Genomic DNA, 26,368 nt, shown 5'->3' with positions numbered 1-26,368 from the left:
GATCTACAGAAGTTTAGATTAGATTCCAACAGACGGTAGCGATGGAGAGGAGTTATTTTATCTTGAGATCTGTGACCCATGGTGTTCTACAGTGACTGATGCTCTAGCCTGTATTGTTTGTGATATATATATAAATGATTTGGACAGAAATGTAGGTGGGCTGATTCGTAAGTTTGCAGACAATATGGATAATGAAGAAGGTTGTCAAGGGATACAAGAAGATATAGATCAGTTGGAAATACAGGGAGAGAAATGGCAGATGGAATTTAATCTGAAGAAGTGTGAGGCATCGTGCTTTAGGATGCCCAATGTTAGAAATAAGTATACAGTAAATGGCAGGACCCCTAAGTATAGACAAATATTAGGGTGCCAGCCCTCAACTTCCTGAAAGTAGCGACACAAATAGAGAGGGTGGTAAAGAAGGTGTACAGCATTCTTGGCTTTATAAATTGGGGAATTGACTATAAAAGTTGTGAAGTTATGTTCCAGCTGTACATACCTTTGTTTAGGCCATAGTTGAAGTAATGTGTACTGATTAGGTCTCCGTGTTACTATAAGTTATAGCAACAGGATTTGGCCATTCAGCCCATCAAGTCTGCTTCACTGTTTGATCATGGCTGATTTATTTTCTCTGTTAACCCCATTCTCCTGTCTTCTTTCCATAACCTTTGATGCACTTACTAATTAAGTACCTATCAACTCCTCTTTAAATATACCCAATGACTTGTCCTCTGCAGCTGTCTGTGGCCATGAATTCCTCAGATTCACCACCCTCTAGTTAAAGAAATTCCTCCCCTTCTCTGTTCTATTCTGTGGCTGTGCCATCTAGTCCTAGACCCTTCCACTACTAGAAACATCCTCTGCATGTCTACTTTATTTGGGCCTTTCAATATTCGGTACATTTCAATAAGATCCCTCCTCATCTTTCTAAACTCCAGCGCGTTCAGACCCAGAGGATGTGGAAGGTTCAAAAGATGTTCACTTTGATGTTGCGTCGATCAGAGAGTATTAGATATAAAGATAGGTTGGACAAGCTCAGTTTGTTTTGTCTGGACCATTATCGGCTGAGTAACAACCTGAAAGAAGTAGTTAAAATTATGAAAGGCATAGACAGAGTCATGGGCTTCTTCCCATAGTGGATATATCAAATGCTAAGAGTGTATAGTTTTAAGGTGAGAGGAGGAAATTTGACAAAGAGATATGTGAGGTAAGTCTATTTCACACAGATAGTAGTAGGTGCCTAGAATGTGTGGTATAATGAAGTGGAGGCTAATATGATAGCAGTGTTTTCGAGGTATTTAGCTAGGTACACATACAAGCTGGGAATGGAGGAACCTAATCCGTGTGCACACAGATGAGATAAAGTGCAAATATTCATCAAGGTTGGCACAGACATCACTGACCAAAAGGCCTGTTTCTGTACTGTACTTCTCTACACACAGTGGCCACTAGAAAAGCTATTTCACACAGATTTTCCTTTCGTTTATGAGACAAATTGTGCCACATTGTTTGTCGATTGGGCCTGTGAGCAGCAATAAAAGTCGCCTTTTCTCCATTAGTAAAGGAAATTCACTGAATGAATCCAGATTCCCACTCGAGAGGAGAAGGTGTGAAATTAATTTGGCTGTACATCTAGAATCTTATGAGAAAGAGGAGGCAATTCAGTTCACTATCCCTTACCCTGTCTTTGAAGGAGTTAACTAATTAGTTGCTCTTTGCTTCACTTTCCACAAATTCCTGCAATTTTTTCCCTTTCATATATTTATACATAATCCTTTTGAAAATGACTAATTCCTCCCAATGGACATTACACCAGAATCTATCATAAACTGAACACTGTAAAATTTCTGCTTGACTTTCTCTACTCCATAGAAAGGATTCGCTGCTCCTTCCCACAAATCATCCGAACCCTTAAGTGATTTTCTTAATAAATGTCATCTGTTACCTCTCTAAGGTCTTCGCATCACCTTGAGATCAGATTCCCAGATTTGGACATAGAACTCCAGCTGAGGTAAGCAAGCCCTGCTGTGCATGGGATTGCTGAGCAAACTGCCGGAGGAACAAAAAGAAAATATAGTTAAGAAAGGGCTGAGATGTCCAAAATGATCCAAAAGTGCTGATAAGTAGTCAAGTGAAGAAAGTGGTTTCATGCTTTTTTCCTTCATTCTTTATCAATTATATATGCAATAGAGCTGGTTTTTAATTTCTCATATTCTCTTACAACAAAGGTTATTCATCCTATCAATTCTATGACAACTTCCAGATCATCACCCCAACTTTTTCCCCATTTACTCTCTCATATGGTTATCACATCTACTCTGATTCTCATTCCTCCCACCTACGCTCAGTGTCCAATTTATTAGCTACCTCCTGTAACTAATAAAATGGCTTCTAAGTGTATGTTTGTGGTCTTTTCCCACTGTAGCTCATCCATTTCAAGGTTCAACATGTTCTGCATTCACAGATGCTCTTCTGCACCCCACTTTTGGATGCATGGTTATTCGAGTTACTGTTGCCTTCCTGTCAGCTTTAACCAGTCTGGCCATTCTCCTCTGACCTCTCACATTAACGAGGTATTTTCACCCACACAGCTGCCAATCACTGGACTATTTTTTGGGGGTTTATTTGAACCATTGTCTATAAACTCTAGAGACTATTGTGTCTGAGAATCTCAGGAGATCAGCAGTTTCTGAGATACTCAAGCCACCCCATCTGACACCAACAATCATTCCACCGTTAAAGTCGCTTAGATCACATTTCTTCCCCATTCTGATGGTTGGTCTGAACAGGACTGAACCTTTTAACCATGTCTGGATTTTTTTATGCCTTGAGTTGATGAAACATGACTGGCTGATTAGATATTCAAAATAGTGAGCAGGTGTACAGGTGTACCTAACAGAGTGGCCACTGAGTTGGACAGTGTGGGCAATTTAAAATAGTTGATAAGCCTACTAAGCTAACCACTTTGAGATGCATGAGAGAATCGAGGAAACCCATGTGGCATGGGGAGAACATGCAAAAATCACACAATTAATCTAGCGATCAGTTTTGTACCTGGCCATTCGAGGTGAGAGGCAGCAGCAGTGCCTGCTGAGAGTTTGTGCTCTCCCAATTGAAATGGGCAGACAATTACATTACACATGATTACACATTTACATAACTGCCAGTGCCCTGAACAATATTAATGCGTCAGTTATTGTTGTCTGAAGGAACTTGCAAACTGGCTGTCGGTCTTGCCTTTAGTGTGACTATGAATGCATCACACAAGTCAACTCTTTGCAAGCATCCAAAGTCTATAAACTGTGCAGGGAAGATGACAGAGTGATCCTGCAACAAAGGCCTGTGTGTGATCCGTATCGTGTCATTTTCCCAGTATAGTAGGAAAAATTGCTTTTGATTTAAAGTATTTAGAAATAAAAAGCTTGGATCTAAGTGAGGACAAGAGACGTTGAAACTATGTAAATCTCACCTGTGAAGTAACAAAACCTGCTCTTGCATGTGTGTTCATTCCCAGCCAAGTAAGGTGGGCAACTCAAGGAAAACTATGGACTATAAATATCAGCTTTTTTAAAACTAGCAGCAGTTTGTTTTGTTCTATATTCCAAAATCACATACGGGGCTTGGACCCACAAACTTCTGTCTCTTACTGACAGCTGAATGACTCAGACATGCAGGAGAGAGAAATATCTGTACAAGCTAAACTGAGATCAGCAAAGTCCTGTGTTCAAATGTCAGTCAATAGGTGTCGTGGATTGAAGCCACATCTCCAAGCCCTTCATACCCTTGAGATTAGCTACAGATGTGGGATCAATAAATTCAGTTTTGACAAAACCACAGCTCAATGGCAGCAAATTGGAAACACAAGAGACTGCAGATGTTCTGATACAGGGGTTTGACTCAAAATATCGACATCTCCCTTCCCCCTCAGATGCTGCTCAACCCATTGAGTTCCTGCAGCAGGTGGTAACGTTCTGGCCTCTCAGTCAGCAGGTTATAGGTTCCAGTCTGCTTCAGAGAAGTAAGCACAGACTCTTGGTTGATTCTTGAGTGTAGAACAGAGATTTCAGCATGGTTAGATGTGTGTTTTTGATGGGTTAGATAATTAACTGAGACCTGGCTCTCTCTAAAAGACTGCAGAGAACCACAGGCAGATGAGTTCTCCTGGCCAACCGTTACCCCTCAGCTAACACCTTACACAATTATCTAATCTTTTATCACCTTGCGTTTGGCTCTGGCGCGTGCAATTTCACTGCCGAGATTTCATCATTACAGAAGAGACAAACTCACACACATACGTAACTGGCTATAACACATTTTGAACTGTCCTGAGGTCATGATAAGTGCCAAATAATGTAAGCATTTCTTTCCAACAAACGGGCATTCTATGCATCTACAGATTCGAGGGGTTGCCAAGCAACAAATGCCATGAACAACAAGTTTCATGTAAACAGCTCTGTGTGCCAGTCCCTAGCCTGATGGTGGGGTTTATTCAGTGAGTATGTGAGTGCACCTGTCAACATACAACATTATTCATATTCTTATGCAATAACAGAGCATTCATCTAAAAATGTACCCAGTGGTATTCTGAAGCAAGCTCGAGGGTCAGATGGAAAAACATGAGGCAGACCTAGATGATGTCATGAATCAGAATACAATCCAATCACTGCTGGACTGGAATGGAATAAAAATCCCTCTCTCATTAATGTTTGTAAAATATGGAATGAACTGCACCACACTTCAACTCAATTCCTCGTGACTTCTGGTGGGCTTCCACTCAATATCCTTGGAGCCCCATTTCTGTCTCATCTGCCCCCTCATTATGCTCTGTCCTGACTGCAGACTTGCTAACAGTTCCCAGGAATCTACAGGGTAGCTCAAAAACCTTAAAAGGACTGGGGCATGATATCATTGAGTAACAGTGCAAAGACCAGGAGGAGTACTGTGGGCATTACAGCTGAAAAGCCAAGTAGCATTTGACTCCCCTTGCCATCTCCTCATCCTGTGGGCAAACCAAGACTGGTCCTGGTCTTTGTCTCTATCCTAAAGCTGGGTATACTCCTGGTCTCCAGATCCCACTGGATGGTGGGTGTTAGGAGAATAAACTGCTTCTGAGACCAAAAACCTACAGGTAAGATAATCAGCAACCAAGTCAGGCTTAGATTAATCATCTGGGATTAAGACCAGATCTCAGTCTATATGCAGCTCTAGATGAGTGTACCATTCTGGTGGGTATAGATTTGGCACTCTCTTTAAACATGACTGAAAATATCAGTATTTGCTTATAATAAAATAAAACATGAATACCCCCAGAAAATGCCCCTTCACAGAGTTTTCCTATTATGTTCTACAAGGTTAGCTTCTCTGGGTCATTGAAATGTGATATTTTTGACTGTTGGGTAAATTAGAAAAGATTTGTCCAATGAAGATGTTAACAATAGCTCAGTGGTTATATTCTACACTAGAAACTAGGTCACGAATCATTCACAAATGCTTTTTTTCCCTACATTATGAAATGGTTGCCCTAATATTTTCTTCTAAAGTGCTCCTGCTAGAGTGGGGTTAATTTATAATCGGATTCTTTCCTCCCCTGATCAATGGTGCATTATCTAGAAGTTCACATTGAATGACAAGTGTTGAAAATTCTGCAGGCCAGAGCTTGGAATTTTGAAGACTGCAAGAATAAAGTTACAGAGTCACAGAAAACCACAGCACAGAAACAGGCCCTTGGGCCCATCCAGTCAGTGCCGAAATATTGATCTGCCTAGTTCCATCTACCTGCACCTGAACCATAGCCCTCCATACCCTTCCCATCTATGGATCTATCCAAACTTCTCTTAAGTGTTCGAATTGAACACTTACACAGGCAGATTGTTCCGCACTCTCACCACCCTCTGAGTGTAGAAGCTCCCTCTCATGTTTCCCTTAAACATTCCACCTTCCACCCTTAACCCATGACCTCTAGTTCTAGTCTCAACCAATCTCAGTGAAAAAGCCTGCTTACCTTTACCTTATTTATATCCCTCACAATTTTGTATATTTCTATCAAATCTCTCCTCATACTCCTACATTCTAGGGAATAAAATCCTAACCTATTCAACCTGAATGTTTGCCATTAATTGTTAATACTACAGTAACCATACTATTATGACATAGAAGGAAGCCTTTTGACATAACCAGTCCATATCACCTCCTAATTCCTCTTCATCTTATTCCCCTATAGCCCTTCTCTGCTGTGTGCACTCTAACTTTCCCTTTTGGCTCTTGTGCCATTTACAGTCATAATGTGGTTTATAATAGCCCATTAACCTACAAGGACATCTTTCAATATAAAATGATACCAGAGTTGCCAAAGGAACTCACAGGTCATGGGTAGAACATGGGAAACTGCTCAGAGACAGCCCACAAGTGCAGGATGGAACCTAACTTGTGTCATAATGGTTTTGTTATTGGAATTATAAATCAACAGATTATGGAAAACCCATTAATGAGCTACCTCAAGATCTCCTGGCATGAAGACTTGTTTATAGGTTCATTCTCCTTTTGTGAGCATTACTTATCCTGCATTGTTTCTTGTTAATATCTTGGATTGCCACTCTAAATTCACGAGTCAAGTTACTTCCAGAAGATGAGATGAATCTTGTCCACTTATGTTGTAAATTCTTGAACATCAAAGGTGTGCTAGCAGGCAATAATGTCCCAGTGGAGACTCTAATTCTCCACATGTTCTCTGTGCTAATGCATATTTGCTGACTCAGCACAATGTACTCTGGTTTATTTAAAGACTATAAGACTTTATCAAATCCATGTGTTCTACAGATCACTTCTGGGTTGTACTGCACCCGATCCATTTCATCTCATTAGGAAAGGCTCTTAAAAATTTCTACTTTAGTGAAAGCATTAGCTAATTTATGGTCAGGTTTTCATGTTTTAAAAAAAGACACTGCACTTTTTAAAGACAAAATTTTACATGGGCATGTGTAAATAAATGTGGACAGCAAGAATAAGAGTCAAAGATTCAGAAAGCATGAGACTGAGCTCTTATACCAAGAGTTTTATCACTGCTGACCATCAAGCACCCATTTACTTTACATCGATACAATTCCCACTCGTCCTCCCAACATTTACTTCAGATTCAGCACAATTTACAGTGATAAATTAACCCACTAATTAGCGTGTTTTGGGGAAGTGGGATGAAATTGGAGCACCAGAGGGAGACTCATATGGTCAAAGGGAGAATGTGAAAGTTCCACGTAGGCCGATCGGAGATTAGGATCGTACACGGTGTTGCTGGAGCTGTGAGTCAGCAGCTCCCCTGTGAGCACAATTGTATTTAAATTGTGATGCAATCAATAAAGTTGACATTCCATGAGATCTAAGGGTCTTAGTGGATTTAACACAGATCAAGTCAAATAAATGTTCTTAATTTAAGGAATTGTTGGAACTGTAGAGGTGATTGAGAAATTAGAAAAGGGTGAACAACTGAAGCCGATGCAAGATCTACCAAGTCTACAAAATATTTGGGAAAATAAGTGGAATCACATCAGGGCACGTTTTAAAAATAGCTGCTTAAATCACGCACAAAAAACTGGCATAATGTGCTAAAACCCTCCGCAGAAAGGTTTCAATGATGATTAGATCATCTCATGAATTTTGGAGCTGCAGTACATGGAGGAAAGAAGCTGATTAATTCATTTGCTTTGCGAGTGACTCATTTTGCCCCCATTTGTTGAATGTCACTTATGAAGTAAACAATATCTCCATTGCTTGACCTCCCACGCCATCAGTGGATTTATTTACTCGAGTGACCTTGGGGTGGAACTCGTATTGCAGCTGAGTGTGTTACAATGTGATTACCACATTCTCTTTCCTTCACTCGTTTACAAAGAATTTAAAATATAACTGCATCAAGTGGTAGAAGGAGAAAATTTTACATTAATACATTCATGGATTAATTGCTGAAATTATGCCCTTTAAACTATTTTCTTATTCAAATATCTTCCAGTTTTGAAAAGTTCCTTACAACTGAAGCATTCATTCTATTTTTCTTTCCACAGATACCTCTGTTTGAAAAAGTTATGTTTCAGTTTTGGTTTGATATAGTGCTGTGCAGAAGCCTAGTGGAACATAAACATAGCAAAGGTGCCTAAGACATTTGCACGGCACTGTATTTCTCAATGAGCATGTTGGTAACCCTGGTGGGAGTGAAGGATGTTGGGAAAGCTGCAGAAGGGGTGTTGGACGTGTGGCAGAGAAGGAGTGCCAGTGGCGGGGGTTGGCGTGGGTACAGGCACACACAGCAAGATCTTTCGATTCTAAACAAATGGTTTGTTGACCAGGTGGCATGGTAGCATAGTGGTTAGCACAGCACTTTACAGTTCCAGCGACCCAGGTTCAATTCCAGCAGCTGCCCATACGGAGATTGTATGTTCTCCCTGTGACCACATGGATTTCCCCTGGGTCCTCCAGTTTCCAAAGACACACAAGTTGGTAGGTTGATTGGTTATTGAAAATTGTCCTGTGATTAGGCTAGATTTAAATCAAGGGTTACTGGGCATCTTGGCTCGAAGGGCTGGAAGGGCCTATTCCACACTGTATGTCAATACAAGCATAGAACATAGAAATCTACAGCACGTTACAGGCCCTTCGGCCCACAATGTTGTGCCGGCCATGTAACCTACTCTAGAAACTGCCTAGAATTTCCCTACTGCACACCCCTCTATTTTTCTAAGCTCAGTGAACCTATCTAAGAAGCTCTTAAAGGCCCTATTGCATCCACTTCCACCACTGCCGCCTGCAGTGCATTCCACACACCCACCACTCTGAAAACTTACCCCTGACGTACCCTCGGTACCTATTTCTGAGCCCCCTCATGTTAGCCGTTTCAGCCCTGGGAAAAAGCCTCTGTCTATCCATGCAATCAATGACACACAATCAAAAATATTTAAAAATTCCTACTCCCTCCCCTTTTCCCTACCATGATTCCCCTCTCTACTCCTTTCCCACTCTCAGTCCACAATAGAGACCCATAGCAGAATCAGGTTTATCATCTCTCAAATATGTCACTGAATTTGTTTTTTTGTGACAGCATTATGGTGCAATATATAAAATTATTACAGTACTGTGCTAGAGGTGCCCTAGCTATATATACATATATATATATGACTAAGACTTGCACTGTACTGAAAGAAGTTAAAGTGTGCTGAAACCTGTAAGGATAAAGGCATATTATAATGGTTAGACATGATGAGGACTTTGATTGTAACTTGTCAAAATAAGTTATAAACCTGTAAAATAAATTGTGGGGAAGTGGGGTGTTAATGCTTTGTTTGATTTTCCACAGAATCGATAAACATTTCCTTGCAAAATTAAATGGACAGTGTCCTTTATATCATGAACTGATGTTGTATAAAGAAGAGGAAGGATACCATGTCCATGGAGTGGTGCAAACATGGCTGCACGATGGAGTAACTGATAGAGCAGCTGCCTCACTGCTCAACGACTTAGAAGCCCACTGCTATCAACATAGAGTTTCACATTCTTGCTGTGACCATACAGTGCTCCAGCTTTGTCCATCTCACAAGGATGTGAGAATCAGTACTCATATTGGTATTGGTTTATTATTGTCACCTATACCAAGAAACAGTGAAAAGTTTGTCTTGCATACTGCCTACACAGATCAAATCATTACGCGGTGCATTGAGGTAAAATAAGGTAAAACCAGACCAATGCCAAATAAAGAGTAAAAGTGCAGTGCAGATAAACAATGAAGGGCAAGATCACAACAATGTAGCATGAGGTCAAGAGTCCATCGTATGATACAAGAGTCGTTTAACAGCCAGATAGAAACTGCCTTTGAGCCTGGTGGTATGTGCCTTCAGGCTTTTGTATCTTCTTACTGATGAGCGAGGGGGAGAAGAGACAATGTGATTGGGGTCCCTGATTATACTGACTGCTTTACTGAAGTAATGAAAAGTAATTTCCCCTTTAGAGGGGAAGCTGGTTCCCATGATGTGTTGAACTGCGTCCACATCTCCCTGCAGTTTCCTACAGTCCTGTGCAGACCAGTTGCTTATAAGTTAACCCTAGTAGCATAATCTGGGGAGAATTGATGGGGAATATGGGGAGAATAAATGTAAACAGTACTTTCATGGTCAACGTGGATTTGGTCAACAACAGGGCCTATTTCCATGCTGGAGATCTATTACAGGTGTTTAGAATAATAATCTGTTTTAATGCAATAGAGAGAAACTATTTTCACTGGTAGGAAGTCTAGGAACCAAAACGTTTTGTGAACAGCCTTCAGGATGTCACCATTGGCCACATTGGTAACTGATGGTAAATCTGTGGAATTCATTACCACAGGTGGCTGTGGAGGCCAAGTCGTTTGGGTAATTGGATATATTGAAAGCGGAGATCGATAGCTTCTTGATTAGTAAGGATTAAATGTTATGGGTAGAAGGCTGGAGAATAGGCTTGAGGGGTTAATAAATCAGCCATGAACGAATGGAGGAGCAGACTCAGTGGGTAGATGGTTTAATTCCGTTCCTATGTCCTATGGTCTTATGGGCTGACTAGTTAAAATAAAGCAGTGAGAACACAAGGAGTATTTTTTAAATTATGGTCAACAGTGTACTGATTAAAAGGGTATGAAAACAAGTCTACAGTAGTTCTTCAAAAAGGAATTAAACATGTAGCTGAAAAGAAAACATTTGCAGTACTGGTATAAGTGGATCTTTGAAGTTGATCTATCAAGGTGCCAATCAAGATAGGACAAATGACTTTCAGTATACTAAAGGATGCCACAAAATTAAATGATTCTATGCCTGTACTGGGGACTATTCCCCATTTTCCAACAAAAACAGCAGAGGTCAATTTGGAGGTCTTCTGAGTCTGGGGAAATGCCTCATGTTGGATACCAGGTGGTTAATAACAGTTTTGGACATCTTGGCTAGACCTTATTGATACATTTTTGCCAGTGTACCAAACTTGCCCCCTCAATTCAGGCGTGAACTTTACCTGAGAATACCATTGATATGCTCTACCACATTTCTACCTTCCAATGTTTCTTCACTATGCCAACCTTTAGCTTTCTCAGCTAATATCTACACAGGTAATTCAAATGATGTTGCACATGTTTACTGATGTAAAAAGTACTGGTGTAAAACACTGACATTGTGAGCTCCTTTGGGTGTACTTGGTCATGGTCCTAGTGCACATTTGTGGGACAGAACCCCTTTCTGTTCAAAGAAGGAAGCCCAGAGAGGCCAGCGAGATAAAGTAAATGTATGTTCCATGGTGAAATTTAGAGAAATTAAGTATTTATGTCTTATACTTTGCAGTATCTCCTGCTGTACCTTGAAAGGAACCATTAACTTATGATGTTGAAGTTGTGCTTTCCTAGAAACTTACAAAGTACTAACCACAGAGTGTATTGCAGCAAGTTGCCATGGCTTCTTCAGTAACAATCCTTAACCTCCTCACATAGAAAGACAGGATATCAAGTTTGTGGAAACATTACTGATGCACCATCAATAATTCTCTCTGAGACGTAAAGGCGAGATATCGGCTTTTATTGACTGAAAGAAGGAACAAGCAGTGGTTGACCACCATACTACATCCTGGAGACTGAGGGCAGGGCTCAGGCCTCAATCGCCTTTATACCGGGGTCTGTGGGAGGAGCCACAGGAGCAGTCAGCAGGGGGCGTGTCCAGACAGATATATGTAGTTCACCACAATTACCAACCAAGAAAGATTAGGGCTGTTAGTTTCTTTCCTGAATGCTATTAAGACAGCATTCACATTTCTCTGTAGTGGTATTTAAGTTGCCCAACTAAGGAGGAACAGTTAGGCTCCAGCGAGTTTACACAAGAGCAAACGTGCTACTCCTGAAGACCAGCCGACACCACCGAACCAAGCCTGAGATCTAGCGTGCCAGTCCTCTTGGTGCAGCACTAGGTTATGAGAACACTTTGAGGCAATGGGGAGCTGTGTTATAGTGCAGAGCTTGTTCAGCATGTACAGGCTTAGGACAGGCTGAGGATGGCTTTTTACTTCTGGAACTGTCACCAGGTTTACAGATCCTTCAATATTCCATATTCCCATTGATTATGTTCTTCAGCAATGAGCAGAAATAAGAAGATACACAACCTCATTCTCACTTGGCTTAGACAATAGATGCCAGGCCATCAGTAATACCCCAACCTAAAGAAAAAAGTAAAAAACGTAAACACAGAAATTCCCTGGAAAGGTTCTTTTTCCAAATGTATACACTTTACAAACCAAACATTAAATAAGACAAATTTGTTAGTGCATGTCAGAATTCACTATTTAATCATGCTAGTGAAGATAAAGCATTTGAGACAACTGATTTAAAGTTTAGGTCAACCAATATATCAGAAAAAAAGTTTCCTTCAGACTGCATATCAAGACCTTTCATGCAAGTATATTATAATTAAGCAAGTGGAACAACCACCTGTAATAACAGTAAAGAAATGAAGCCAAGCCTTTCAGCTACTGTTGTGAAGTGTCTCAACATTAGATTGACAAAGAAGAAGACATCAAGACTTGTGACTAAAGCTTTATTAAAATCAAGTTAGATTTTAAGAGCCAGCTTAATTGCAGAAAAAAGGAAGTGGTCTATGGCAGTGTAATGAGCAGGATGTATGAGATGCTTAGGAGATCAGTGAATTGAATTGGTTCTCTTGTTATGGAGGTTATGGAGACAGAAAGAGGCATTAGTTAGTGATCTATCTTAACTTCAGGCTGCCAGGTCAGAAGAGTCCTGAAGAAAAGGAACTGCTTTTGAAGGTATGCACATGCTGTGCTATGACATGGATTCAGGTTAATTGGGCCATCGATTAATCGGAGTTGCCACTTTTCTGGGACAAATCTTAAAGAACACAAATAAATCAAGAAAATAGCTTGTATTCCCTTCGCTTACTTGGGAAAACTGTGCTGCTTTGATTGGGAATGTAGGCTGTTGCTGAACAGTTTCTAACTAGCTTTAGTCACATGCACTTGTGTGGCCATTAGACACGACACCTTGCTTAGAGAGAGCACTTTTTAAATAGCATTAATTATGTAGGCTTGTGTTTAAAAAGAGTGTCTGTCCCTGATTGTTGGTGAGAAATAAGCAGTAAGACAATACAGAACTGCTTTGCTTTCTGTCATTTCAAGCATTCAGGCTTGGAGATGCCAGAAATGGCTGGGAGTGAAAATTAAATAATTTCACTACTTCAACAAGTTGGGACCTACAAAGAATTTGTAGGTATAGACAATCACCTTGAATGTTACAATGAAACTGAAGATCTGGAGGATGCAATCATCAATGTTATTGTATGAAGGCAGTCCGTTATCTCCATTGGATGTCAGCATTGATTTTGTTCATTTACAGTCAATCCAAAGAACACGGCAGCATACACGAGATGATTTCCTCCACTGATAACTATTAATAACTAATACAGGTTTTTATAGTACTGCAGCGACATTGATTGTCCTAATTTGTTCTGTATTTTATTTAAATACATTATTTATTACTCGGTTAAATGGCAGTTTAATGCATAATTGGGTCGAATTGTACTGGTCATGATGTTAACCAGAATCCACTGTATTACAATGTACTGAACCACCTGTTCCGGGAGATCTATGATGGATTTTGCATTTTAATGAGTGAGTGAATGGGAATATCTGGCAACGTTCTTCCACCTGAGTGGTAAGCAGTGACACCAGTTGGAAAGTGATGTGACTAAAGGTCTGATGATACTTGATGGACTGAGTGGATATGGGAGATCAGGAGCCTATATTTGTGCTCTAGGACACTATGTCTTTATGATGTTTCAGTTAAATACTGTACACACGTTCAGCTTTTTTCCATAGTAAATGTAGATTCTATTTACTGTGTACACAAGCCCTGCTCTTCTTTAATATACATAGGATTTGCTAATTATATATCACCTTAATAAGGTTTCCTGTTTCTACAACATATATAGGGGATGTTATAACCCACATTGCGATTCCTGCAATCATACAAAGCAGGAGGAACTATTTCCTACAGAGTATACAAGGTCTCTGTTCCCTGTAAAATATACTGGGTCTGCTACTCCCAACAGAATAGGCTGCTTCTGCTGTTGACTAAAATACAAACAATATCTGCCATATCCTACTATCTTGTTAAATTTGACTATTATATATTGTTTACTAGGGCTTCTGTTCTGTACAATATGAGATTTGCATTTCTGTCTAACATAAATGGCTTGGTATTTTGCTTAATGTACAGAGGGGGTTTCTGTTACATAGGATAATAGATTGTGTATTTTAGAAACATAGAAAATAGAAAATAGGTGCAGGAGGAGGCCATTCGGCCCTTCGAACCTGCACCGCCATTCAGTATGATCATGACTGATCATCCAACTCAGAACCCTGTACCTGCTTTCTCTCCATATCCCCTGATCCCTTTAGCCACAAGGGCCATATCTAACTTCCTCTTAAATATAGTCAATGAACTGGCCTCAACTGTTTCCTGTGGCAGAGAATTCCACAGGTTCACCATTCTCTGTGTGAAGAAGTTTTTCCTCATCTCAGTCTTAAAAGACTCCCCCTTTATCCTTAAACTGTGACCCCTTGTTCTGGACTTACCCAACATCGGAAACAATCTTCCTGCATCTAGCCTGTCCAATCCCTTTAGAATTTTATACATTTCAATAAGATCCCCCCTCAATCTTCTAAATTCCAGTGAGTATAAGCCTAGTCGATCCAGTCTTTCTTCATATGAAAGTCCTGCCATCCCAGGAGTCAATCTGGTGAACCTTCTCTGTACTCCCTCTATGGCAAGAATGTCTTTCCTCAGGTTAGGGGACCAAAACTGCACACAATATTCTAGGTGCGGTCTCACCAAGGCCTTGTACAACTGCAATAGAACCTCCCTGCTCCTGTACTCGAATCCTTTTGCTATGAATACCAACATACCATTTGCCTTTTTCACCACCTGCTGTACCTGCATGCGCACCTTCAATGACTGGTGTACAATGACACCCAGGTCTCGCTGCATCTCCCCTTTTCCTAATCGGCCACTGTTCAGATAATAATCTGTTTTCCTGTTCTTGCAACCAAAGTGGTTAACCTCACATTTATCCAGATTAAATTGCATCTGCCATGAATTTGCCCACTCACCTAACCTATCCAAGTCACCTTGCATCCTCTTAGCATCCTCCTCACAGCTAACACCGCCGCCCAGCTTTGTGTCATCCGCAAACTTGGAGATGCTGCATTTAATTTCCTCATCTAAATCATTAATATATATTGTAAACAACCGGGGTCCCAGCACTGAGCCTTGCGGTACCCCACTAGTCACTGTCTGCCATCCTGAAAAGGTCCCGTTTACTCCCACTCTTTGCTTCCTGTCTGCCAACCAATTCTCTATCCACATCAATACCATACCCCCAATACCGTGTGCTTTAAGTTTGCACACTAATCTCCTGTGTGGGACCTTGTCAAATGCCTTTTGAAAATCTAAATATACCACATCCACTGGCTCTCCCCTATCCACTCTACTAGTTACATCTTCAAAAAATTCTATAAGGTTCATCAAGCATGATTTTCCTCTCACAAATCCATGCTGACTTTGTCCGATGATTTCACCTCTTTCCAAACGTACTGTTATCACATCTTTGATAACCGACTCTAGCGTTTTCCCCACTACCGATGTCAGACTAACCGGTCTATAATTCCCCGGTTTCTCTCTCCCTCCTTTTTTAAACTTTTGTTTTCCAATTTTATATTATATGCATTCAATTCAGGATCAATTGTTCTCGGTACCATATGAAGCATCAGTTATTCTATTTTACGTTATATATGTTGAACTTGCTGTTCTCCTGATTGTTCTGCATTTTCACTATTTACTGATAACACTAAAAGTTGTCTACATTAATGCTTCATGAACAAAGCTTTATCAATGTCAGCTTTGTATCCACTCAATGTAACTCTTTACTGATTCAAACCTACTTTTCATAAAAAAAATATTCAATTATCATATACATGTGAAATTATATCATAACAATTCTAAAAATCTTTAAAATGAAGCTAGGATTAGATGGCGTCACTGAGTACAACTTGTTCCCCAGAGAAATAAGCAATTATTTGACAGCAAAGCCTGAATATTGAAACAGAAGCTCCTTTCTCAACAAATCACAAGTGCTGAGATCCCTTGTCAACCAACAGGACATGAAACCTTATCAAAGTGACCACACATGTTGAGAGGAAAGCATTTTCTATTTTTCACACTGTCTCTGCGAAGATGACCTTATTTAACACAGTCAGAAAATCGTGTCCAAAAAATCTTAAAACATGTGAGTTCTAATATATATTTGCCACTTTTCATATTTATAACAACTAAGTTTAATGCTTAGACAAGAAACATCTAAACATTCCAGGAAAATTGGTTTAAAAATCAGACTATGATTACACTATCTCTCCATATAAATAGGGACCGCTGAAGCATGTAGAAAATCATGGGTCTACTGTGATCCGATCCTAGAATAAACACTAAGGTCAGCTAACCTCAATATTCAGATTCTACCATTTCCTTGAATACAAACAGAGTCTACTGTTCTCCATAATACGGCTTGTTATTTCCTATAATATGCAATAATATCTGGCCGCTCCACATCAAACTCACACTATTTCCCTCCCATTCAGATACTTACAAGATACAGTATATTGTGTCCAACTTTTATACATGACCACTGCCTAATCCCTAAACTGACTGTAAGCTTTAATATTCTATAAAACTCATACGGTCTTCCGTGTTTTGAAGTATGCACCTAGTCTATTTGACTTTATAATAAAGCTCTGTCTGGTAGTGTCAGTGACATATATAACCTATGAAAGGTTTAAGCAGGCAGTACTGAAATGCGATGATACGTTCCTGCTCCCTGAGCCTGTTCTTCCATTGAATTAGATCATGATGGACATTCAGATTAGTCACATGTACATTGAAACATACAGTAAGACATGTTGTTTGTGTTGTGTCACCGTACCAGCAGATCACACCCACAATGCTCGGCAGAAGAAGGGCAACGAGAGAACAGCAAAACAAGCTCCTTCTCCTCCGTCCCATCCACCCAGCCGCTCACTCACACAGACAGACAGTCCTCCAACCCCAGGACAGGCTGCCCCAGGCTTCCAGTCTTCGTTGGACTCGGGCCTCTGATGCCTCTATGTACTTTAGCTCCAACTATTTAACTATGCCATTGCTCTGTGACTTAACTGCCATGAGAAACCGATCATCCGAGGCCTTCCGGGCTTTCCATTGCTTCTGTAAGAGAAAGTGTCCTGGGTGGACCCAGCTCCTTTGTTCAGCTTTTCCTCACCAAGGTGTTCTAAAACCACCCTTTCAGACCTTCTGACTCTGAGGTGAAAGTGTTTCAAGAGAGCCAAGCTGACACTTATCTGGAAGGTGTTAATGTGCTGAAAGCCTGTCAACCGACAGCTGCTGCTGACTTTAACTGACTTCAAGCCATGGATCGACTCCATTGAGTGCACTGGAGCCATGGAACAGGGCTAACTGGGGAGAATGTTATCCTTGGAGCAGGATTATACATCAAGGGATGTTTTTTCTGGATGCTACAGTCGGCATATTGAGTGTGAGTGGGAAGTGATGTGCCTGATGAGAATGTTATGCTGGGTCAGGTTCTGTGTGGGGTTAAACGGACACGAAGCCATTCTCTGAGCAGATTGCAGGTGTTCTGTCTCTCAGCCTATCCAGCACCGTGGTTCAAAGCAGTGAGGTCCCCTGCTTCCATCCAACCTTTCACTCTTCTGTCATTCAGTCGCATTCCTTCCTCTGAGCTGGAAAGCTAGACTTTCCTTTTAAATGGAAAACAAAAATCTCCAACTGTTTGTGACAGTACTTTGAAGATGAGTGCAGGTGTCTTGGCTGATATTTATACCTCGACCAGCATCATTCCACAAGTTGCCTGATGCATTTCCTGCAGTACAGCGGTTACATCACTTCAAAAGTACAGCATTGGTTGCAGAGGGGTTTCAATATCCTGAAGCTGGGAAAAAATGGCAGCTAAATTTGACAACAAAAACACTCAAAGAATTGTATAGATGTATCATGGAAAGCATTCTGACTGGCTGCATCACTGTCTGGTATGGAGGGGCTACTGCACAGGACCGAAAGAAGCTACAGAGGGCCGTAAGTTTAGTTGGCTCCATCTTGGGCACTAGCCTACAAAGTATCCAGGACATCTTTAGGAAGCGATGTCTCAGAAAGGCAGTGTCAACTGTTAAGGACCTTGTTACCATCAGGTAGGAGGTACAGAAGCCTGAAGGCACACACTCAGTGATTCAGGAACAGCTTCTACCCCTCTGCCATCTGATTCCTAAACGGACATTGAACCCTCACTTTTTAAATATGTATTATTTCTGGTCTTGCACAATTTTTAATCTATTCAAAGTACATATACTATAATTGATTGATTGATTCTGTATTACGTACTGCATTGAACTGCTACTGCTGTTAACAAATTTCACGACACATGCCAGTGATAGTAAACCAGATTCTGATTCTGAAATTAAAAGATGCTATATCAAAGCTATATTTATGGGTGTCATAGCTATGTAATTTATATTAATAGGAGCTTTCACTGGTAGCTTTATTATATATTGTTACATTAAAGTTTATAAATAGTTGTTTTATTAGTGATATATTAGGAGGTATTATGTCATTGGAGTTTATTTTAGTGTGTACAATATTAGTAAATGCAGTGCTAAAGGTATATTTATTATTGTTCTGTGAATGGAAGGTTATCTGTTTCACTGGGGTCCATTACAAAAAGGTCAGAACAAATTCTGAATCAGCATTGTAACTCCTTTTGAAACAGAAACCGGGACATTTTTTAAAGATTCCGCAACAGAACTGATGAAGGGATTCCGGAGTTAGATCTTCGGTCTGTGCTAAGATAGCTGACCTCAACACTCAACGACGTAAGGATGGATACAAGAGGCCTCAGTGCCATGGCGACTGGGAAGAAGCCAAGATGCTACTCAGGGTCATTATCCAGGCTGAAGTCTCACCATGCTGGGTGTGAGTACAAGAGGTGCTGCTTCAGAGGCTCAATGCATCGGCTCTCAAAGAAACGAGAGCTGTGTATTGTAGATGGGGTCACCTTTAGCTGTGGAACCCCATCATAACAAAAAAACGGTGTGCTCAGCCAACAGCAGAGGATAATAACAATCAGCTTTTTTTCTGAACTTTCCTGCATTCACTATGTCAAATCCCAACAAACACAGATCTATCACTCTCTTGTCATTTTTATTACTTTGCTTAGGTACTGTAAATGTTCTTGTTGTCTCACTAGATTCTGTAATGCATTTTTCATGCATCCAAGTGATCCCCTGATAGAAGGACCATTACAAATATGTGCTTTAAGCCATATGCCCTTTGGGACACTTGTTAACATATTCTGTCAATAGTTTTGCTCAAGGCAAGCAAACAGTAACAGAATGGGCCCATTCTGCCATGTGCCCAGTTCACTGCACCTGTTCTCTCTAAACGGGGAGTGTGGCTGCTTTCTGTGTGACTCTGCTGCCATCAAGTGGCAGGACCTGGCATTCTGTTTTACTCAGCCGGGTCGACAATCAATCAGGGATGCTTGACTTCGAATACAACTAACAAGTCTTTTCTCTGGTATTTCTTTGCTTTCAGTCTCTGTCCTTCTTGTCAATGTTTTTTTTAATTCCCTTGGAATTTCAGTGTGCCCTCATGTCGCTAAGATTATTTTACAGAAGAAACAAAGAATGCCAGCAACAGTCAATGAGATCTTCCAAAAGTGAATCAGCTGGGAAACTGAGGGCAGATAGTTAACAGACGACATCAACAAAAATGTGAGAATGAGACAGAATTAATGAATATGAATAATGGAATAATGATTAGTAAGATGACACATGCGTTAATAGTTTTGTTGATAGTAAAGTATCAGGTAACAGAACGATATTGATCTGTTGGTAAAATGGGAAGAGCAGTGGAATGTTAATCCAGATAACAGTGAGTTCATGCACTTTGAGAAGATTGACAAGGGTAGGGCCCTTGGAAGTACTGAGGAACAGAGGCATAGAAATCCAAGGATCCCTGGAGATACTGTAAGCAGCATGGTGAAAAGGACACACAGGATACTATGCTTCATTAGCAAGATCATGGAATATAAGAGCAAAGAGGTCATGGTCTGGCATTTTAAAACACTGGTTAGCTCGTAACTGGAGTAATGTCTGCAGTTCTGTCATCTATTACTAACGGCAGGGGAATTGATAGAATTCTAATTGGGGCAGACTTGTGGTTTATACTGTAAGACCATAAGATATAGGAGCAGCATTTAGTCGTTTGGCCCATAGAGTCTGCTCCGCCATTTCACCACGTCTGATCCAATTTTCCTCTCAGCCCCAATCTCTTACCTCCTTCCTGTCTCACTTCATGCCCTGACCAATCAAGAATCTACCAACCTATGCCTTAAATATACATCAAACACGAGGAAATCTGCAGATGCTGGAAATTCAAACAACAACACACACAAAATGCTGGTGGAACACAGCAGGCCAGGCAGCATCTATAAGGAGAAGCACTGTCGACGTTTCGGGCCAAGACCCTTCATCAGGACTAACTGAAAGGAGAGATACTAAGAGATTTGAAAGTAGTGGGGGGAGGGGGAAATGTGAAATGATAGGAGAAGACCGGAGAGGGTGGGATGAAGCTAAGAGCTGGAAAGGTGATTGGTGAAAGTGATACAGAGCTGGAGAAGGGAAAAGATCATGGGACAGGAGGCCTCAGGAGAAAGAAAGGGGGGGGCACCAGAGGGAGATGGAGAACAGGCAGAATGATGGGCAGAGAGAGAGAAAAAAAAACAAACAACTAAATATGTCAGCCGACTCACAGGTGAAGTGTCGCCTCACCTGGAAGGACTGTCTGGGGCCCTGAATAGTGGTGAGGGAGGAAGTGTAAGGGCAGGTGTAGCACTTGTTCCACTTACAAGCTGGTATACTGCGTCCAGTGCTCCCAATGTTGCCTTTTATATATTGGTGAGACCCGACGCAGACTGGGAGACCATTTCGCTGAACACCTACTCTCGGTCCGCCAGAGAAAGCAGGATCTCCCAATGGCCACATATTTTAATTCCATGTCCCATTCCCATTCTGATATGTCTATCCATGGCCTCCTCTACTGTCAAGATGAATCCACACTCAGGTTGGAGGAACAACACCTTATATACCGGCTGGGTAGCCTCCAACCTGATGGCATGAACATTGACTTCTCTAACTTCCGTTAATGCCCCTCCTCCCCTTCTTACCCCATCCCTGACGTACCTAGTTGTTCGTTTGTTTTTTTTCTCTCTGTCTGCCCATCACTGTGCCTGTTCTCCATCTCCCTCTGGTGCTCCCCCCTCCCCCTTTCTTTCTCCCTAGGCCTCCCGTCCCATGATCCTTTCCCTTCTCAAGCTCTGTATCACTTTCGCCAATCACCTTTCCAGCTCTTAGCTTCATCCCACTCCCCCCCGCCCCGCTCTTCTCCTATCATTTCGCATCCCCCCCCCCCCCCCAACTACTTTCAGATCTCTTAGTATCTCTCCTTTCAGTTAGTCTTGACGAAGGGTCTCGGCCCGAAACGTCGACAGTGCTTCTTCCTATAGATGCTGCCTGGCCTGCTGTGTTCCACCAGCACTTCGCATGTGTTTCTTAAATATACATAAAGACTTGGCCTCCACCGCTGCTGTGGCAAAGAGTTACACAGATTCACCACTCTCTGGCTAAAGTAATTCCTCTTCATTTCCATTCTAAAAGGTTACCTCTCTATTGTGAAGCTGTATCTTCTGGGCTTAAAACTCTCCCACCATAGGAAACATCAACTCTATCAAGGTCTCAATGAGGTAGGCTTCAATGAGGTCACCCCTCATTCTTCTGAATTCCAGTGAATACAGGCCCAGATCCACCAAACTCTTCATATGACAAGCCATTCAATCCTGGAATCATTTTCGTGAATCTCCTTTGAACCCTCTCCAGTTTCAGCACATCCTTTCTAAGATAAGCCAAAAACTGCTCACAATGCTCCAAGTGAGGCCTCACCAGTGCTTTATAAAGTCTCACCATTACATCCTTGCTTTTATATTCTAGTCCTCTTGAAATGAATGCAAACATTGCATTTGCCTTTCTCTCCACAATCTCAACCTGCAAACTAAGCTTTAGGGAATCCAGCACAAGGGCTCCCAGGTCCCTTTGCACTTATGTATTTTCTTTGTATTTTTTTCTCCATTTAGGAAATGGTCAACCCTTTTGTTTCTTTTACCAAAGAGCATGATCATACATTACCCGACACCGTACTCCATCTGTCATTCGTTTGCCCATTCTCCTAATCTATCTAGGTCCTTCTGCAGCCTCTCTGCTTCCTCAGTACTACCTGCCCCTTCACCTATCTTCATACTGTCTGCAAACTTTGCAACAAAGCCATCAATTCCATCATCCAAATCAATGATACACAATTTAAAAAGAATCGGACCCTACACAGACCCCTGTGGAATGCCGTTAGTCACCGACAGCCAGCCAGAAAAGGCTCCCTTTGCTCCCACTCTTTGCCTCTTGCCAATCAGCCTTCTATTGCTTTATAATGCTAATTGGAGCAGACATGGGGTTTAGAATTCTCATTAGGACAGATGTGGTGTTTATAATTCTAATTGGGGCAGTTTTGGGGGGTTTTAATTCTAAGTGGGGTAGATTTGGGATTTGTAGTTCTAATTAGGGTAGAGTTGGGGTTTATCATTCTAATTAGGGCAATTTTAGGGTTTGTAATCCTAATTGGGGCAATTTTGAGGTTTATAATTCTAATTAGGGTAGACTTGGTGGTTATAAAAACAGCAACTGCTGTAATTTTTGAAAATTATTGGGTCTATAGGATCGTTGGTCTGGGTGACTGTGAGCTAAAATATCCAACTCTGCACTACGAATCGCTGTGTGCACCCAAAGTTAGTGCTGAACATACAGAGAAGTGGTTTAAAAGGCTAGGAGTGTGAGCGGACAGAGCTGGGCTGAAATGTGTATCCACCTGCGTAATCACATCAATACTGATATGATATGTATGTACATGTGTGAATACACACAAACACATACGGCGGAGTATATACTGTATGTGACTGACTACATGCTCTTTTCTAAATACTTCTGTGGAAATGCATCGAGTGTGCAGTTATACAATGTGTGTGTAGCAGCAAAGCTCAGCTCGTTGAAGCTTGCTGTTTGGCTGCTAAAGGTGCCAAGTTGAATTTAAAGAGGCATCAATTGTGCCTGAGCCTGCATCGGTTCCTGGGCTGGAATGGTGCCGATGTGTGAACACTGTGAGTATATGGAGGAGGCAGCTTGTGATGTGACTCAGCTGTCATTACGCTTGACATTATTCCCATATCCTGGGTCCAACCCTGCTGATCCCAGAGCAGATTATGCCGCGAGGTAGCCCTGCAGTCAAGCTGAGCCTGAGTGGTGCTGCGCTCTGATAACAGTGTTGCTGTCTTCTGTCTGCAAGGTGAGTAGCCCTGGGTGGCAGCTCGGCTGCAGGATGCCCCCAGTCTGTCCTCACAGCTTCAAGAATCCTTGTTTTAGAAGGCCTTCACACTGTATCCTGTGTCTCTGATGGTCAAGGACATTTAGAAACAGGAAGGAAGGAACTAAATTATAGTGAATAAAAAGATCCTAAGTATACTGTACACTTAAATAAAGATAAGCAATAGAAGTTCTTTTAATAAGAGTCAGGATCCCCATTGGAGTGAATGAATGACTGGACCAGATGTGCCAGCTGTGGAGGACATTAGCTGTGTGGTTAGATCTGCCACAAGCCCTGCCCCTCAGCTCAATGACTTACTGAATAAATGTCTTTGGAATGATGTGAAGAAAGTGCAAATATTGCATTCAACCATGAGAATGAAACATTGATCAGACTATTTCTTGACAGAATGATTTCACAGGAGTTTTCAGGTTATCTGATGGAACATTCTCCTACATAGTGGGAACCTGGATCTGGGATGCACTGACTGTGAAGGAGGTGAAGGCAGCAACCTTCTCAACATTGGAAAATTATTTGGACAGGCATCTGAATGGCCATGGTAGAGAGAGCTAATGACCAAGTGCTGGTAAGTGGAATTAGCATAGCTACAGTAGGTGTTTGATATTCGGCACACACACGGTAAGCAAAAGAGCCTGTTTCTCTGCTGTATATTAGGTTCAGGGGCAGAGCTAACGATCATATGTTTGACCTCCATTGCTTGTCCAACTTCTTGCTGCAATGGGGAGGTGTGGAAAATAGGTTATGATGCGCACTGCATCTACCTGACAGTTGTCTACAGACCTGCCAGGTGGCAGTCAGCACACTCCTGCCGAGCCGCACAATGGAGCCAACACTTAGCAGCTTGAAGGCCATTCCCTCACCATCCTTCACCAGTTAAAGGGATCATTGTTTACTCGCAGCTGGGCCCTGTATCCACCTTTCTGATGAAACGTCTCAGAATTGAAACATTAGCCCTTTTTCTCATTCCATAGAAGCTGCTTCACCTGCTGAGTGATTCCAACATTTTCTGTTTGTATTTCAGATTTCCAGCATCTGTACTTTCTTTTTTTTATATATTTGATACTGCATCATTCTTAAAGCTTAAACAATTTATTTATTTATTAGAGATACAGTGTGGACTAGGTCCTTTTGGACCTTCAAGCCACACTGCCCAGCAATCCACCAATTTAATCCTGGCCTAATCATGGGACAATTTACAACGTCCAATTAATCTAATAACCGGTACGTCTTTGGACTGTGGGAGGAAACTGGAGCACCTGGAGGAAACCCACGCAGTCACGGGGAGAATTTACAAACTCTTTACAGGCAGCAGCGGGAATTGAACCTGGGCCGCTGGTTCTGTAAAGCGTTGTGCTAACCATTACACGACCACGCTGCCCCCACTACACTACAGTGCTGTCCCATAATCATCGTCCTGCAAGTGTAAGTATGCCCCCTCCCAAACTACTAAAAAGGTTTATTATTTCATTTCAAGTTTGATTTTGATTCATTTTGAGAATATTAGATGGAGGGAGGTACTATTTGGTAGCTTTTATATTACTCATACCAGTTCTTTGAAGACTAATCTGAAGACAGAGGCTAAAAGAAGAGATGTGCCTCTTCACTCACAGGCCTCAGTAGAACCACAGTGCTCCAAGACATTGGAATTGATTTATTATTTTTATGTGAACCAAAGCACAGTGAAAAAATACCTTGCATACCAAGGTACAGTGAAGAGCTTGTCTTGCAGGCTGCTCACACTGATCAAATATTTACACAGTGCATTGAGTTAGTACAATAGCAGAATGCAGAATAAAGTACAACAGAGAAAGTGCAGTGTAGATAGGCAGTAAGATGCAATATCACAATGAGATTGATTTTGAGGTCGAGAGTCCATTTATCATCCAGGGAATCAATATAACAGTGAGGCTGAAGCAGTCTTTGAGTCTGCTAGTCTGAGCTTTCAGGTTTTTCTATCTTTTGCCCAAAGCAAGAGGGAGGGGAGAGAATGTCCAGGGTAGGTGGGGTGTTTGATTTTGCTGGCTGCAAGAAGTGCAGACAGAGTCCGTGGGGGGGGGGGGGGGTGAAAGACTGGTTCCCGTGATGTCCACAACTCTTTGCAGGCTCACTGGCACTTTGGTTGCCTTTTGCCTCGCCAAGCACCGTGACAATGAGACGGGAAAGAGGTTTGCGGCCAGCTCCGTGAGCGTGGGAGCATCTGCCGGGTTCATTCTCCAGCAGCTGGCCTTTGGACAAGTCGTTGACATGCAAGTCAGCGAGACGCAGAGGGTGAACTATCAGTGGTTCAGTATGAGGGCTCAGCACAACATATCACACATTGTACAACTGCTGTCAGAACCTGACCCTTGCTGTTAGTTCAAGGCAGATATCGAAAACTTAGTTCTGTGTGCAAACCCCTCTCTTCTTACCTACTGCTAAAAGTCACCATGTGCAGGTAACAATATGGTTTCACAACCTCCAGTAATCCAAGCCCAAAACGTACGTCTGCAAAAGGATCCACTATGTGTTAACAGCTCAATGTCAATCACTTTTCACGATAATGATTTTTAACCTTTACTGAATTCCCAACACAGTGCTCCACTGCTTTTTGACCTTTGCATTAATGTGTAGAAAATCAGAGTTATATATACACCGCCCTCCTGGCAGAAACCCACCAGTTCCATCGGCACCAGAAATAAAAATGAAGTGTAGCTGATAAAATGAGGTCAAGCCAAGCTGCTACATAGCCAGCACTGTAAGCAGTGACACCAGGATCAACAAAGAACTCTA

The sequence above is a fragment of the Hypanus sabinus genome, chromosome 1 (genome assembly GCF_030144855.1).
Source record: "Hypanus sabinus isolate sHypSab1 chromosome 1, sHypSab1.hap1, whole genome shotgun sequence".
In the NCBI taxonomy this organism is placed as follows: domain Eukaryota; kingdom Metazoa; phylum Chordata; class Chondrichthyes; order Myliobatiformes; family Dasyatidae; genus Hypanus; species Hypanus sabinus.
This window is presented reverse-complemented; position numbering follows the sequence as displayed.